Here is a 16,439-nt window from a genome sequence, read left to right on the forward strand (position 1 = left end):
CCACAATGTCGGCCGGCATTAGAGCGATCAGCTGTACTCCGGAGTAAACAAAGGCAGCATGTCCCGGTGTAAGCAGCATTGATAAAAACAACACTAAAAAAGCACCAAAACTCTCCAAAGCAACCTTGTTAGAGAGGGCAGGACTTCACTGAGTTAAAGTGATAAAACAAGAACGAACAAAAGAGAATGAAAGTTAAAAAAGTTAAAAAAAAAAGCAAACTCAAAAGCTGGAGCACGTAACAGGCAGCATGCAGCTTTTGCGCATGCACACTTGACGAAGGGTCAAAATAGTAGCCTGTTAGGCATGACACGAAGCCAAGTGAAGTGAAAATAAATTAATAAATGGCAGCATGCGATTAAATATAATTAACGCATTATGCTCGGCCCTTATTTGCAACGCGATTAACGTGCTAATGCTGACAGCCCTAAAATTAAGACGTTTGCACATAAATCACATGTAGTTTATAATGCAATGTTTTCTAATAAATTAAACTACCCAACAATGAACATAGACCTACAAGCACAGCTGAAATGATAAAACACTTTTTGGAACTTTTTGGATCGTTTCCAGTTTCTAAAGTGTGAGGATTTTTCTGCATTGAGAACTTTTACTTTTAATACTTTAAGTGCATTGTCTTGATGATACATACTTTTACTTAAGTGAAATTTTTAATGCAGGACTTTTACTTTTACAGTTTTTCTCAGTCTCTTTGGTACATTTTCTCGAATCATCCTCGACATTTGCAAAAGTAAGTGCATTTCTCAAAACAATTCATACAAATAGCAAACCGCCAAAATCCTTAGTTCATCTCTCAAAAGTAAATATCTGTGTCAATGAACATGTTAGTGGCATCAGAATGACAAGTCCTTGTGTCATTGTGTACCTTGGAGTTATGTTCTGATGTAAACTATGGCTAAAGTTTTGATGACAATTATTGTAAATTGTAGGTTACACCACAGTGTATGTGGGAGTTTGGGGGGTTCTACAACCATGGTGCAAATAGCCTCCTCCTGTTCAGGTGTGAAAAGGGGCCCTCTGCCATCCCTTTGAAGTTGTCTTGCAGTCCTATCTGGAAAAAATATAGTAATGCAAAACACAAAATTGAGTAAGAGAGACATAGACATAGACATGAGAGACTATTCAACAGAGACCCATTATAATACATTTTGATCAACATGACATAAGCAATTGATAATGTAGGAAAAAGCAGAGAATTGTACATCATCATTTGCATGGATGTACCAAAGCAAAACAGGTAGTTTTGAGAATTTCAAAGCGACTGAGAAAAACTGTAACAGAGTATTTTTACAGTGAGGTATTAGTACTTTTACTAAAGTAAAGTAGCTGAATACTTCTTCCACCATTGGCGCTTGCATGTCTATTCAATTTAGTTGTCCCTCGAAACATCAATATCTTAATTACAGAGCAGAGACACTGCTAAAAGACACCAGCTCCACAAATCACTGCCGCAGAATGATAAACCTTTTGACCTGAAGGACCAAAGTGACCTCCAGGACCTGTTACTTTAAGGTGAAATTGTTCTCCAAATGGCAGACGCTCTCACTGACCTCAGTGGTAGGCTACACATGAGTCATAAGGGAACTTCTGGAGCAGTTTAGTGCTTTATTGCCTTCTTGACTGTGGGGCTGATTTGTCTGTATTTGTTTGATTTCTTCCAATAGCTACTGAACCACTAAGAAGTTTTACCAGAAAATGTATTCATTTTTTATCCATTTATCATACAAATTAAAAATGTGAAATATTTAATCAATATTATTGATTGGATGTTGGCTAATGTTGACCCTGCAGATGGAATGCAGACCAGACTAAGAGTCATGATGTCTGTTGTTAATGTTGATTTCGCTAGACTCGCTTCGCCAGACCATCCACACGCTGCGGAGCGGAGGAGGGGCTGGCTAGTCCACACAGCATTCCGGGATGGGAGAAAAACGCGCTCCGGTTTATTGGCATTTCTTTAAACCAATCACAATTGTCTTGGGCGGTGATAAGCTCCGCTGCAGCCTCGGAAAGGAACTTGTTTTGGTGGAATGTGCATACGTTCAAAAGTTGTTTTAGTCGTACGACAGAAAACTCAGATTGGACGGATAGTCTAGCTAGCGGTTACGTGGTTTGTTTTTGTTGGCGTTTGTGAAGCCTGGGCTTTCCACAGAGACTGTGGTTTTTTTTTTGTGTGTGTTCAGGGGACAGGCAGCTTGCGGCTAGTGAGGAGATGTTTGCTGTATGTGACAAAAGTTGTAGCCTAAAAAACGTGTGACATCACTTAGAGCACCTTTAATGTGTAATGTGTCCACAGAACCACAGCTGCTGTTACAAATGCCATTGCATCACGGAAGTCAGTAATGCTAGCTGCTCTGTGAGGCTGTACTTAAATGCTAAGGCTAGCATGCTAACATGTTCACAATGACAATGCTAACATGCTGATGTGTAACATCTGCAGGTATAATGTTTCCCATCTTTCCCATCTTAGGTTTGTGTGTTAGTGTGCTAACATTTGCTAATGAAGGATTGTTATTAGTATTGCAGGTATTTGGTCATTAAACAATGTATTAGAAGTTTAAAGTTCCCCTGACATGGTGCTCTTTGGATGCTTTTATATAGGCCTTAGTGGTCCCCTAACACTGTATCTGAAGTCTCTTTCCCGAAATTCAGCCTTGGTGCAGAATTACAGCCACTAGAGCCAGTCTCTCTCTCATGAGTAGGCCAAATTCTCTGGGTGGGCAAAGCAGAGAAAGGGGAGGTAACCTTGCTCCTTATGACCTCATAATCATCTGAGCTTTAATTTTCTCAAAGGCAGAGCAGGATACCCAGGGCTCAGTTTACACCTATCGCCATTTCTAGCCACTGGGGGACCATAGGCAGGCTGGGGAATGCATAATAATGTTAAAAAACCTCATAAAGTGAAATTTTCATGCCATGGGACCTTTAATTTTGAAATTGATCATGGTCGAACGGACAATTTATCCAACATAACGTCTGTACTAAATTTCATGGTAATCGATCTTAAAGTTGTTGAGATATTTCACTCAAAACCACAAACATCAACCTCATGGTGGTTATTAGGATAGCTGAGTCATTAGGATAGTTGAGAATCATGACATCAGACCAACATTTCTATTTCTTAAGGACGACTTAGTAACGCTAGGGTTCAAATCCGACCCAGGCCCCCTTTGCTGCGTGTCATTCCATGTCACACTCTCCTCCCCTTTCCTGTCATTCAGGACCAAAACCTCACACCATAAAAACTGTTTCTTCCCCTCTGCAATCAGCCTCACCAACAGGGCCCCCGTCCCCCACTGACATTGACACTCAAAAGTAGAATAGTAGCCAGAACCTTCAGCTACCAAGCTCATCGGGCTGTTCTCATGAGCCATCAACATACAGTTTTCTTCTTGGAATACCTTTGTTCCTGAAATGATTCATCTGTAATGGTGCAATTACAAGTCTCTCTATAAGTTGATTGAAATGCTGCTGCTAGAGTTCTTAACTAAACCAGGAAAGTGCATCACGTCATCTCAGTTGTGAGGTTTTTGCACCGGCTTCCTGTGTCCTCCATTAAAATGCTAATGATAAGGATGCTTGTGTACAAAATGCAGCAAGCATTAACTGATATGGGCCAGGTCCAGGCTGCACGCCTAGTAGCACTCATGACTCTTTCCAAGACAAGTCCGGGCCCTGTGTATTACATTTTTCCTCAATTTATGTTGTAATAGGTAATAGAAAAAGAATGGCGAATAAGCACTTAACTGCAAATTTAGCAAATTTAGCATGCATTCCTCGTCAGCCACAGCCTGACCCAAAAAAATGAAAACACACTAACACTAGCTGTACTAAACGTCAGGTCTTTGGCAGGAAAATCATTTTTAATCAATGGTTTTATTATTAAATTACCTCTCCGTGAACCATCACCTTATCGTGGTGGAGAGGTTTGTGTGTCTCTGTGAACCTGAGGGCTGTGTTGTCTGGAGCTTTGTGCTCCTGGTAGGGTCTCCCAAGGCAAAGTGGTCTCAGGTGAGGGGCCAGACAAAGAATGGTTCAAAAACCCTATGGAAAAACAAGGTAGAGATGGAGTGACCCTGCCCGGAGGAAGCCCGGGGCCCCCGTCTGGAGCCAGGCCCAGACGGTGGGCTCGTCGGCGAGTGCCTGGTGGCCGGGTTTGCCACGGAGCCCGGCCGGGCACAGCCCGTACAAGCTACGTGGCTCCCATCTCTCCAGCCCATGGGCCCACCACCTGTGGGAGGAACCGCTGGGGTCGGGTGCGCTGCCACATGGGTGGCGGTGAAGGTCAGGGGCCTCGACGGACCAGACCCGGGCAGCAGACGCTGGCTCTGGGGACGTGGAACGTCACCTCTCTGTGGGGGAAGGAGCCGGAACTGGTGCGGGAGGTGGAGCGCTACCGGTTAGATCTGGTGGGGCTTACCTCTACGCACAGTCTCGGTTCTGGAACCGTACTCCTGGATAGGGGTTGGACTCTTTTCTTCTCCGGAGTTGCCCAGGGTGTGAGGCGCCGGGCGGGTGTGGGGATACTAACAAGCCCCCGGCTGAGCGCCGCTACGTTGGAGTTTACCCCGGTGGACGAGAGGGTCGCCTCCCTACGCCTGCGGGTTGTGGGGGGGAAAACTCTGACTGTTGTTTGTGCATATGCACCAAACAGGAGTTCGGAGTATTCGGCCTTCTTGGAGACCTTGAGTGGAGTCCTGCATGGGGCGCCAGTGGGGGACTCCATTGTTCTGCTGGGGGACTTCAATGCACACGTGGGCAATGATGGAGACACCTGGAGAGGAGTGATTGGGAGGAACGGCCTCCCTGATCTAAACCAGAGTGGTTGTTTGTTGTTGGACTTCTGTGCTAGTCATGGATTGTCTATAATGAACACCATGTTCGAACATAGGGATGCTCATAAGTGTACCTGGTACCAGAGCACCCTAGGCCGAAGGTCAATGATCGATTTTATAATCGTTTCATCTGATCTGAGGCCGTATGTTTTGGACACTCGGGTGAAGAGAGGGGCAGAGCTGTCAACCGATCACCATCTGGTGGTGAGTTGGGTCAGGGGGTGGGGGAAGACTCTGGACAGACCTGGTAAGCCCAAACGTGTAGTGTGGGTAAATTGGGAACGTCTGGAGGAGGCCCCTGTCCAACAGACTTTCAACTCGCACCTCCGGCGGAGCTTTTCGTGCATCCCTGTGGAGGCTGGGGGCATTGAGCCCGAGTGGACAATGTTCAAAGTTTCCATTGCTGAAGCTGCGGTGAGGAGCTGTGGTCTTAGGGTCTTAGGTGCCTCAAGGGGCGGTAACCCACGAACACCGTGGTGGACACCGGTGGTCAGGGAAGCTGTCCGACTGAAGAAGGAGTCTTTCCGGGATATGTTATCCCAGAGGACTCCCGAGGCAGTTGCAGGGTACCGAAGGGCCCGAAGGGCTGCAGCCTCTGCCGCGAAAGAGGCAAAGCAGCGGGTGTGGGAGAAGTTTGGAGAAGACATGGAGAAGGACTTTCGGTCGGCACCAAAGTGCTTCTGGAAAACTGTTCGCCACCTCAGGAGGGGGAAGCGGGGAACCATCCAAGCTGTGTACGGTAAGGATGGGACACTGTTGACCTCAACTGAGGAGGTAATAGGGCGGTGGAAGGAGCACTTTGAGGAACTCCTGAATCCGACTAATACGCCCTCTATGTTAGAGGCAGAGCTGGAGGATGACGGGGGATTGTCGTCGATTTCCCAGGCAGAAGTCACTGATGTAGTCAAACAACTCCACAGTGGCAAAGCCCCGGGGATTGATGAGATCCGTCCAGAAATGCTCAAGGCTCTGGGTGTGGAGGGGCTGTCCTGGTTGACACGCCTCTTCAACATTGCGTGGAAGTCTGGAACAGTGCCAAAGGAGTGGCAGACTGGGGTGGTGGTTCCCCTTTTTAAAAAGGGGGACCAGAGGGTGTGTGCCAATTACAGGGGTATCACACTTCTCAGCCTCCCTGGTAAAGTCTACTCCAAGGTGCTGGAAAGGAGGGTTCGGCCGATAGTCGAACCTCGGGTTGAGGAGGAACAATGCGGATTCCGTCCTGGTCGTGGAACAATGGACCAGATCTTCACTCTCGCAAGGATCCTGGAGGGAGCCTGGGAGTATGCCCAACCGGTCTACTTGTGTTTTGTGAATTTGGAGAAGGCGTATGACCGGGTCCCCCGGGAGATACTGTGGGAGGTGCTGTGGGAGTATGGGGTGAGGGGGTCTCTACTCAGGGCCATCCAATCTCTGTACGACCGAAGTGAGAGCTGTGTCCGGGTTCTCGGCAGTAAGTCGGACTCGTTTCAGGTGAGGGTTGGCCTCCGCCAGGGCTGCGCTTTGTCACGAATCCTGTTTGTAATATTTATGGACAGGATATCGAGGCGTAGTCGGGGTGGGGAGGGGTTGCAGTTCGGTGGGCTGGGGATCTCATCGCTGCTCTTTGCAGATGACGTGGTCCTGATGGCATCATCGGCCTGTGACCTTCACCACTCACTGGATCGGTTCGCAGCCGAGTGTGAAGCGGCTGGGATGAGGATCAGCACCTCTAAATCTGAGGCCATGGTTCTCAGCAGGAAACCGATGGAATGCCTTCTCCAGGTAGGGAATGAGTCCTTACCCCAAGTGAAGGAGTTCAAGTACCTTGGGGTTTTGTTCGCGAGTGAGGGGACAATGGAGCGGGAGATTGGTCGGAGAATCGGCGCAGCGGGTGCGGTATTACATTCCATCTATCGCACCATTGTGACGAAAAGAGAGCTGAGCCAGAAGGCAAAGCTCTCGATCTGCCGGTCAGTTTTCGTTCCTACCCTCACCTATGGTCATGAAGGCTGGGTCATGACCGAAAGAACGAGATCCAGGGTACAAGCGGCCGAAATGGGTTTCCTCAGGAGGGTGGCTGGCGTCTCCCTTAGAGATAGGGTGAGAAGCTCATTCATCCGTGAGGAGCTCGGAGTAGAGCCACTGCTCCTTTGCGTCGAAAGGAGCCAGTTGAGGTGGTTCGGGCATCTGGTAAGAATGCCCCCTGGGCGCCTCCCTAGGGAGGTGTTCCAGGCACGTCCAGCTGGGAGGAGGCCTCGGGGAAGACCCAGGACTAGGTGGAGGGATTATATCTCCAACCTGGCCTGGGAACGCCTCGGGATCCCCCAGTCGGAGCTGGTTAATGTTGCTCGGGAAAGGGAAATTTGGGGTGCCCTGCTGGAGCTGCTGCCCCCGCGACCCGACACCGGATAAGCGGACGAAGAAGGATGGATGGATGGATGGTTTTATTATTAAGCACAACCTTGATTTTATGTTTATAACTGAAACCTGGTTGGACCATAATAACAGTGCTGCTGTTCTCATTGAGTCAGCTCCCCCTAACTTCAGTTTTATGAGTGAGAATAGAGTGAAGAAGAAAGGAGGTGGAGTCGCCATTTTGTTTAATGACTCATTCCAATGTACGCAAATATCTTATGGAAATTTAGCTTCTTTTGAATATGTGGCTCTGCAGCTAAGATCCTCCACTCAAGCTATACTTCTAAATATCTACAGGCCACCTAAATACTGTGCAATCTTCTTTGACGACTTTACTGAACTGCTGTCTATAATCTGTATTAACTTTGACCGTGTAATTATTGCTGGTGATTTTAACATTCATGTTGACAACCCCCAGGACAGAGGGACCAAAGAACTGTGTTGCGTTTTTGAAAACTATGGACTGACTCAGCATGTGACCCAGCCCACTCACAATAAGGGGCACACTCTGGACATGATTATCTCCAAGGGTCTAAACATTTCCAATGTTGTGGCGACTGATGTTGCTCTCTCTGATCATTCCTGTGTTTTCTTTTAACGGCACTATATCAGTGCCCAAAAGTGTTCAAACAAAGTTAATCAAAAAACTGTATATCACTGAAAACACCAGTGAAACATTCGTTCAGCTTTTCTCCTCCACACCCGCCCTCACTGGGGTCTCAGTCACTGAGCTTGTAGATAATTTCAACTGTAAAATTACAAATGTTATTGATGCTTTTGCTCCCACTAAGGTCAAAGCTGTCTCTGGTAAGAAAAGATCTCCATGGAGAAATGTTATAGTGGTGAGAACAGAAAAAAGAGAGTGTCGAAAAGCTCAACGCAGGTGGCGAAAAACTAATCTCCAGGTCCATTATAACACCTATAAAGAGAGACTTTGCATTTATAATTTGTAACTAAAGAATGCAAGGCAGTCCTTTCTTGCCAGAAACAATGATAATTCACGTGCTTTGTTTGCTACTGTCGATAGGTTAACAAACCCTACAGTACCAGTAGCATCTGAACTGTTGCACCAAGGCTTGCAATGACTTTGCCTCCTTCTTCAAAGACAAAATTCAGAGAATTAGACAGTCAGTGCCTCCATATCAAGTACAGGATATGTGTTGTCACAGTGTTCACGCAAAACAAATTCCAATATGACACAATTTCATACGATCAACCATTAAAACCTGGAGGACATTATAGAACATCTGAATACTTCCTCCTGTTGTCTTCATATTCAGTGTTTGGAATAACGCCGTTTAAAAGAACGGCGTTAGGTAACGACGTTATTTTTTCAGTAACGGGGTAATCTAACTAATTACTTTTCCCGTCGTTACAATGCCGTTAACGTTACTGGACGTTAAATGCGGTGCGTTACTAGGCATTGATTGAATAAACTGTGTAATCTGAACGCACCCCTGCCTCGCAGCTAGTGAGGAGGTGGGTTAATAACGAGATAAGCAATTATGATTGGCTAAGGCAGAGTCATGTTTCATGGTAGCCAATCAGAGCCAGTGTTTTTACACACATGCCAGCACACGCGCCACACACACACACAACAGCTAAACAGATTCAGCAGAGATGGCGAGTCAGGAGCAATCCAAGAAAAAGTTGGCGTTTTGCGGGGGGAGATATAAGCACTACTTCAAATTAATTGTGGTCAAAGGCAAGAACGTGCATGTAATGTGTACATTATGTCCAGGAGTGAAGACTTTGTCGACATCCGTTGTAAGAAATTTAATGAAGCATCTCACACCGACACACGCATCTACAAAGCTAGTGGCCAAAACCAGCGATACCTCCACCACAGATGATAGCTCACTATCCACTAGCAAAGAAGGACTCGGAGCAAAGTCCTCCAAGCAGCAAAAGCTAGATCTTTCTGCCTCACAACAAAAACCTATGACACAGGCTGAAGTCAACCGTATGATAGGCAGGTATGTTGTTAAAGTATATTCAATTCAATTCAATTCAATTTTATTTATAGTATCAAATCATAACATAAGTTATCTCGAGACACTTTACAGATAGAGTAGGTCTAGACCACACTCTATAATTTACAAAGCCCCAACAATTCCAACAATTCCAGTAATTCCCTCAAGAGCAAGCAGTGCGACAGTGGCGAGGAAAAACTCCCTCTTGGGAAGAAACCTCGGACAGACCCAGGCTCTTGGTAGCGCTGTCTGACGAGCCGGTTGGGGGTGTGATGAACAGTGGCGATAGTAGTCACATTAATAATGGAACAGTGACTGGATGTAGCGGGAAGCTGCAGGGTTCAGCAGGCATGACATTGCAGGGCATCGCTGAGCTCAGCAGGGAGTGCAGCAGGACCACGGCGACAGCTGCAACCAGGATCTTGGTGCCAACGTTCTCCAAGGAAATACGCTGGGGGAAAAAAGCATAAGGACTCCGGGGAGTAAACTCCCCAGAAGCTAGGATTAGTAACAAGCATTTCTGGGACGGGCTGCACACAAATAGTAATAGTAATAGTAATAGTAACAGTAATAGAAAGGGAGAGGAGAGAGCAGCTCAGTGTGTCAAAGGAAGGAAGTCCCCCGGCAGTCTAGAACTATAACAGCGTAACTATAACAGGTAACTAAGTAGTGATGCACCGAAATGAAAATTCTTGGCCGAAACCGAAAACCGAAAAAAGAGGAAACCAAGACCGAAAACCGAAACCGAAACACCGAAAGAAATTAAGCCAATTATTAGTACCATTGCATTTATGGCTATGACTGTGTACTAACTTTACTAAAATCAAGGCATTGCAATTGTATAAATTAATATTAAAGTTTAATTAAAAAAATATCTAGCAGAAATATGGCTACAATCTGATAGTCACATACAGTATACAGTAGCCTAAGAACAGAATAGCTTACCTATTGTTATTATTATTATTATTATTATTAATTGAGGCACTTTCTTGCAGGATTTCACTGAACATATCAGACAGCGAGGGTGCATGCCCCTCATCTGGTGCAGAGAGACAAGTCTTTTTTTCTGCGCTCTGATCTCCTGCGCTGGGCGCTGCTCCGTCTCCGTCTCCACGCGGGTTCTCCGCATCCATCGCGGCCTGGATCATTTCTCGTGCGTTTCTTAAATGCGGTGCGTTACTAGGCATTGATTGAATAAACTGTGTAATCTGAACGCACCCCTGCCTCGCAGCTAGTGAGGAGGTGGGTTAATAACGAGATAAGCAATTATGATTGGCTAAGGCAGAGTCATGTTTCATGGTAGCCAATCAGAGCCAGTGTTTTTACACACATGCCAGCACACGCGCCACACACACACACAACAGCTAAACAGATTCAGCAGAGATGGCGAGTCAGGAGCAATCCAATGAAAAGTTGGCGTTTTCAAGGTGGAGATATAAGCACTACTTCAAATTAATTGTGGTCAAAGGCAAGAACGTGCATGTAATGTGTACATTATGTCCAGGAGTGAAGACTTTGTCGACATCCGTTGTAAGAAATTTAATGAAGCATCTCACACCGACACACGCATCTACAAAGCTAGTGGCCAAAACCAGCGATACCTCCACCACAGATGATAGCTCACTATCCACTAGCAAAGAAGGACTCGGAGCAAAGTCCTCCAAGCAGCAAAAGCTAGATCTTTCTGCCTCACAACAAAAACCTATGACACAGGCTGAAGTCAACCGTATGATAGGCAGGTATGTTGTTAAAGTATATTCAATTCAATTCAATTTTATTTATAGTATCAAATCATAACATAAGTTATCTCGAGACACTTTACAGATAGAGTAGGTCTAGACCACACTCTATAATTTACAAAGCCCCAACAATTCCAACAATTCCAGTAATTCCCTCAAGAGCAAGCAGTGCGACAGTGGCGAGGAAAAACTCCCTCTTGGGAAGAAACCTCGGACAGACCCAGGCTCTTGGTAGGCGGTGTCTGACGAGCCGGTTGGGGGTGTGATGAACAGTGGCGATAGTAGTCACATTAATAATGGAACAGTGACTGGATGTAGCGGGAAGCTGCAGGGTTCAGCAGGCATGACATTGCAGGGCATCGCTGAGCTCAGCAGGGAGTGCAGCAGGACCACGGCGACAGCTGCAACCAGGATCTTGGTGCCAACGTTCTCCAAGGAAATACGCTGGGGGAAAAAAGCATAAGGACTCCGGGGAGTAAACTCCCCAGAAGCTAGGATTAGTAACAAGCATTTCTGGACGGGCTGCACACAAATAGTAATAGTAATAGTAATAGTAACAGTAATAGAAAGGGAGAGGAGAGAGCAGCTCAGTGTGTCAAAGGAAGGAAGTCCCCGGCAGTCTAGAACTATAACAGCGTAACTATAACAGGTAACTAAGTAGTGATGCACCCGAAATGAAAATTCTTGGGCGAAACCGAAAACCGAAAAAGAGGAAACCAAGACCGAAAACCGAAACCGAAACACCGGAAAGAAATTAAGCCAATTATTACTACCATTGCATTTATGGCTATGACTGTGTACTAACTTTACTAAAAAAGCAAGGCATTGCAATTGTATAAATTAATATTAAAGTTTAATTAAAAAATATCTAGCAGAAATATGGCTACAATCTGATAGTCACATACAGTATACAGTAGCCTAAGAACAGAATAGCTTACCTATTGTTTATTATTATTATTATTATTAATTGAGGCACTTTCTTGCAGGATTTCACTGAACATATCAGACAGCGGGGTGCATGCCCCTCATCTGGTGCAGAGAGACAAGTCTTTTTTCTGGCGCTCTGATCTCCTGCGCGCCGCTGCTTCGTTCTCCGTCTCCACGCGGGTTCTCCGCATCCATCGCGGCCTGGATCATTTCTGCGGCGCCCTGCTTTATTTCCGCATCCAAGTAATGGTCTTTATAACGCGGATCAAGTACAGTCGCGATGAAGTGCAGAGGATCCGAACAGATCTCACTGAAACGTGTGCTGACAGACTCTAAGAGCGTACTTTTCATTGTTTTCACTCCGTGGTCCGTCTCAACCTCTTTGCTTAGGAGACGCTTTGCAGGTGGAACGGATCGGGTACTGACACACGTGCAGGTCGCGTTTTCTGTTTGCGTCATCACAACATTTTCGGCTGTATTGTTTCGGTGATAAAGGTATTTCGGCCGAAAACCGAAAATGCCCTTTTGGGCCATTTTCGGCCGAAAATTTTCGGTGGCCGAATATTCGGTGCATCCCTATAACTAAGAGAGACAGGTCATAAGGAGAGGTAGCTTTTTCGGGCTTAGAACTCTCCCCCTGCCGGATCTGGCTTGGCTGGCCTGCCTCCCTCTACTTTGTAGAGGGAGGCAGGCATCGCATCTCGCAACTCCTCACTCCCTAACTATAAGCTTTATCAAATAGGAGAGTTTTAAGTTCATTCTTGAATGAGGTGACAGTTTCTGCCCCCCGAACCCAGATCGGGAGCTGGTTCCATAGGAGAGGAGCCTGATAACTGAAGGCTCTAGCTCCCATTCTACTTTTAGAGACTCTAGGTACCACCAGTAACTCTGCATTCTGGGAGCGCAGTGCTCTAGTGGGACAATAGGGTATTAGGAGCTCTTCTAGATATGATAGTGCTAGACCATTTAGAGCTTTGTAGGTCAAGAGAAGGACTTTAAACTCAATCCTGGATTCAACAGGAAGCCAATGCAGAGAAGCTAATACAGGAGAAATATGATCTCTTTTCTTAGTTCTTGTGAGAACACGCTGCAGCATTCTGGATCAGCTGGAGAGTCTTAAGAGACTTATTTGAGCAACCTGACAGTAGGGAATTACAATAGTCCAGCCTGGAAGTAACAAATGCATGGACTAGTTTTTCAGCGTCGTTTTGAGACAGGATATTCCTAATTTTGGCAATGTTACGAAGATGAAAAAAGGCTGTTCTTGAGGTTTGTTTTAGATTGGCATTAAAGGATATATCCTGATCAAAGATAACTCCTAAATTTCTAACAGTGGTGCTGGAGGCCAGGGCAATACCATCCAGAGTAGCTATATCTTTAGATAATGAAGTTTGGAGGTGTTTAGGGCCCAGCACAATAACTTCAGTTTTGTTAGGGTTTAACATCAGAAAATTATAGGTCATCCAGGATTTTATATCCTTAATGCACGCTTGAAATTTAGCTAGCTGACTGGTTTCGTCTGGTTTGATTGACAAGTATAATTGGGTGTCATCCGCATAACAGTGAAAGTTAATTGAGTGTTTTCTAATAATATTGCCTAGAGGAAGCATATATAAGGAGAATAGAATTGGTCCAAGCACTGAGCCTTGAGGAACCCCATGGCTAACTTTAGCGTACTTGGAGGATTTATCATTAACATTCACAAATTGAGATCGATCAGAGAAATAGGACCTAAACCAACTCAGAGCAATTCCTTTAATGCCAACCAAGTGTTCCAATCTCTGTAACAGGATTGAATGGTCAATAGTGTCAAATGCAGCACTAAGATCTATATGTGTCATATAAGTTTATATGGTGTAACTGTTTACTTTTCTTACAAAGATAATACTTGAAGTGCAGGATAAACCTCTTGCTGTCTGTCGACGTACAATAAATATGGAAAGTTATGTACGTTAAACACCTGTCTGTTCTACTCATTTCAACAGACTTGTGAAAACTGCTAAAAAAAATCCAAATTCTTTGACATATAGTAACTTTTTTTTAAAGTAACGCAAATAGTTACTTTCCCTGGTAACGAGTTACTTTTATTATAGAGTAATTCAGTTACTAACTCAGTTACTTTTTTGAACAAGTAGTGAGTAACTATAACTAATTACTTTTTTAAAGTAACGTTCCCAACACTGTTCATATTCTACCAACGGGTGTTTTCAAAAATGTTTTGAATTGTTTGGCTTCTGATCTTCTACAGATTGTAAACACGTCTCTTCTCTCAGGTTTCTTCCCACAGGCCCTGAAAACTCCAGTCATCAAGCCACTTCTAAAAAAGAGCAATCTAGACACGTCACTAATGAGCAACTATAGGCCGATATCAAACCTTCCATTTTTAAGTAAAATCATTGAAAAGGTATTTTTTCAACAACTCAACCTTTTCTTGTCACTAAACAACAGTTTTGATGCCTTCCACTCTGTTTTTTGACCACACCACAGCACTGAGACAGCTCTTGTTAAAGTATTCAATGACATCCACTTAAACACAGATAGTGGCAAAGTTTCATTCTTAGTATTACTTGATCTCAGTGCTGCATTTGATGCGGTTGACCATGACATATTACTATTGGAAAACTGGGTTGGCCTTTCTGGCTCAGTACTAAAGTGGTTTGAATCCTATTTAAAGAATAGGGACTACTTTGTGTCTATAGGTAATTATACATCTGAGTATACTGTACAAATATGATGTGCTGACTTCCCCAAGGCTCAGTTCTGGGGCCTCTTCTGTTTAACATCTACATGCTTCCACTGGCTCACATTATGGAAAACAACAAAATAAGTTACCATAGTTATGCGGATGACACACAAATTTACATAACCTCATCGCCAGGGTACTATAGTCCAATACAACAACTGAATATGTGCATTGAATAAATTAACGACTGGATGTGCCTGAACTTTCTTAAATTAAATGAAGAAAAAACTGAGGTGGTTGTTTTTGGAGCAAAAGAGGAACAATTAAAACTCAGCTTCAAACGACAATGTTATGGGTCAGTGTCTGTCTCCCTGTCCCAGCCTGTTTTCCTGTTCCCCTTTCCCTTGTGTGTGTGTGTGTGTTGTCTGTGTCTGTCTACATGTCACTCAAGAGGATCTAGGTCAAGGGGCGTGGCCACTCTCACCTGCTCTGCTCCAGCCAGCTGCAGATCATTCCAGTAATCAACCAACACCCAGCTGCAGCTCATTCCAGTACTCAACCAACAGTTATCTACCCGGGCTGTTCACCTCTTCAGCGCCAGTTCGTTGCAACCATTCCTGTGGTAACGTGGCTCCACTCTGTGCTCGAGAGTATTCAGTCCTGTTACTAGCATACCTGTTGCCTCCGTTGTGCTTGTCTCACGCTTCCCATCTCTGTTCAGATCCCGCCTCTGGACCTGCTGCTTTTCAGTTCTCATCTGCCTCCTCGCTGCCTGCTCACCTCGCAACTCCGTTCTCAACCAGCCTTTCCACCCAGCTCTCGTCTTCGCTGCCTGGCCACACACCCGCCGTCTGATCTCCAGCTTCGACTCCACCTGGAGCTGCTCTCCTGGCCATTCCCTCCTGCACTATCCACATTGTGTCCAATAAAACACTGCTAACCGCTCATCTGTGTTTGTGTGCCTGTTCTCAGTCCTGGGTCCGACTAGAGCCTAACAGACAATGTTAAAAACAACAGACAAAGCCAGAAATCTTGGTGTAGTCATTAAGATAGTTACAAAGTCAGCCTAATGTACCTCAGCGTAAATTCTGTCAGGGAGATGTCATTTACGTTTACTCGCTTCTCTTAAACTGATCAGCTGGTGGGTGGGTGTTACGTTCGTGTAAACCAATCAGAATTGGGCAGGTATGTTCAAACCAATCACAGCTTGACTACCTTGATTTAAAGCTGTTCTCTCTCCCGCTTCTGTCAATTGTCGTTTCAGTGTGACCCGCCTCCTCCCCTTCTGCCTCCAGGCTTCTTCGACCACGGTGTCTCGGTCTTATCTGGCTGAAGGCTCCCTTTTGGTCTTCCGGTCTATGGATTTTAGTCGCCACCACCAGTTCCATTGGGGGATATATTTGGTTGTATGTAAAACTCAATAATATATATATATATATATATATATATATATATATATATATATCCCTTCTTAGATGGAGTCTAGTCTCTATATATGTATTGTCGTACTTTGCAATGTTTCTTACAAATAAATGTTTGCATATCTGCAACAACGTCTCTCCTGATTGAATTATCACCTTCAAAATATATCAAGGTTTAAAGGACTTATGTCTCAGCAGGATTTGGAAAAACTTGTCCATGCTTTTATCTTCAGTAGACTTGACTACTGTAACGGTGTCTTTACAGGTCTCCCTAAAAAAATCAATCAGTTCTCACTAAGACCAAGAAAGTGGATCACATCACTCCAGTACTGAAGTGTTTCCACTGGCTTCCAGTGCCTCAAAAAATTGATTTCAAAATACTTTTGCTGGTTTGTAAATCACTAAACGGTTTAGGGCCAAAATACATTTCTGATCTGCTGCTACACTA

The 16,439-nt window shown here is 44.9% G+C and overlaps 1 long non-coding RNA gene across 1 annotated transcript; it reads left to right on the forward strand.

Moving 5' to 3' along the window:
* The first annotated feature begins 14,664 nt into the window (after window positions 1-14,664).
* LOC120563515 lies at window positions 14,665-15,515 on the forward strand. Its single transcript, XR_005639971.1, has 2 exons — window positions 14,665-15,192; window positions 15,292-15,515. It is a non-coding gene; the product is annotated as an uncharacterized LOC120563515 (long non-coding RNA).
* The last annotated feature ends 924 nt before the right edge of the window (window positions 15,516-16,439 follow it).

The sequence above is a fragment of the Perca fluviatilis genome, chromosome 8 (assembly GCF_010015445.1).
Source record: "Perca fluviatilis chromosome 8, GENO_Pfluv_1.0, whole genome shotgun sequence".
In the NCBI taxonomy this organism is placed as follows: domain Eukaryota; kingdom Metazoa; phylum Chordata; class Actinopteri; order Perciformes; family Percidae; genus Perca; species Perca fluviatilis.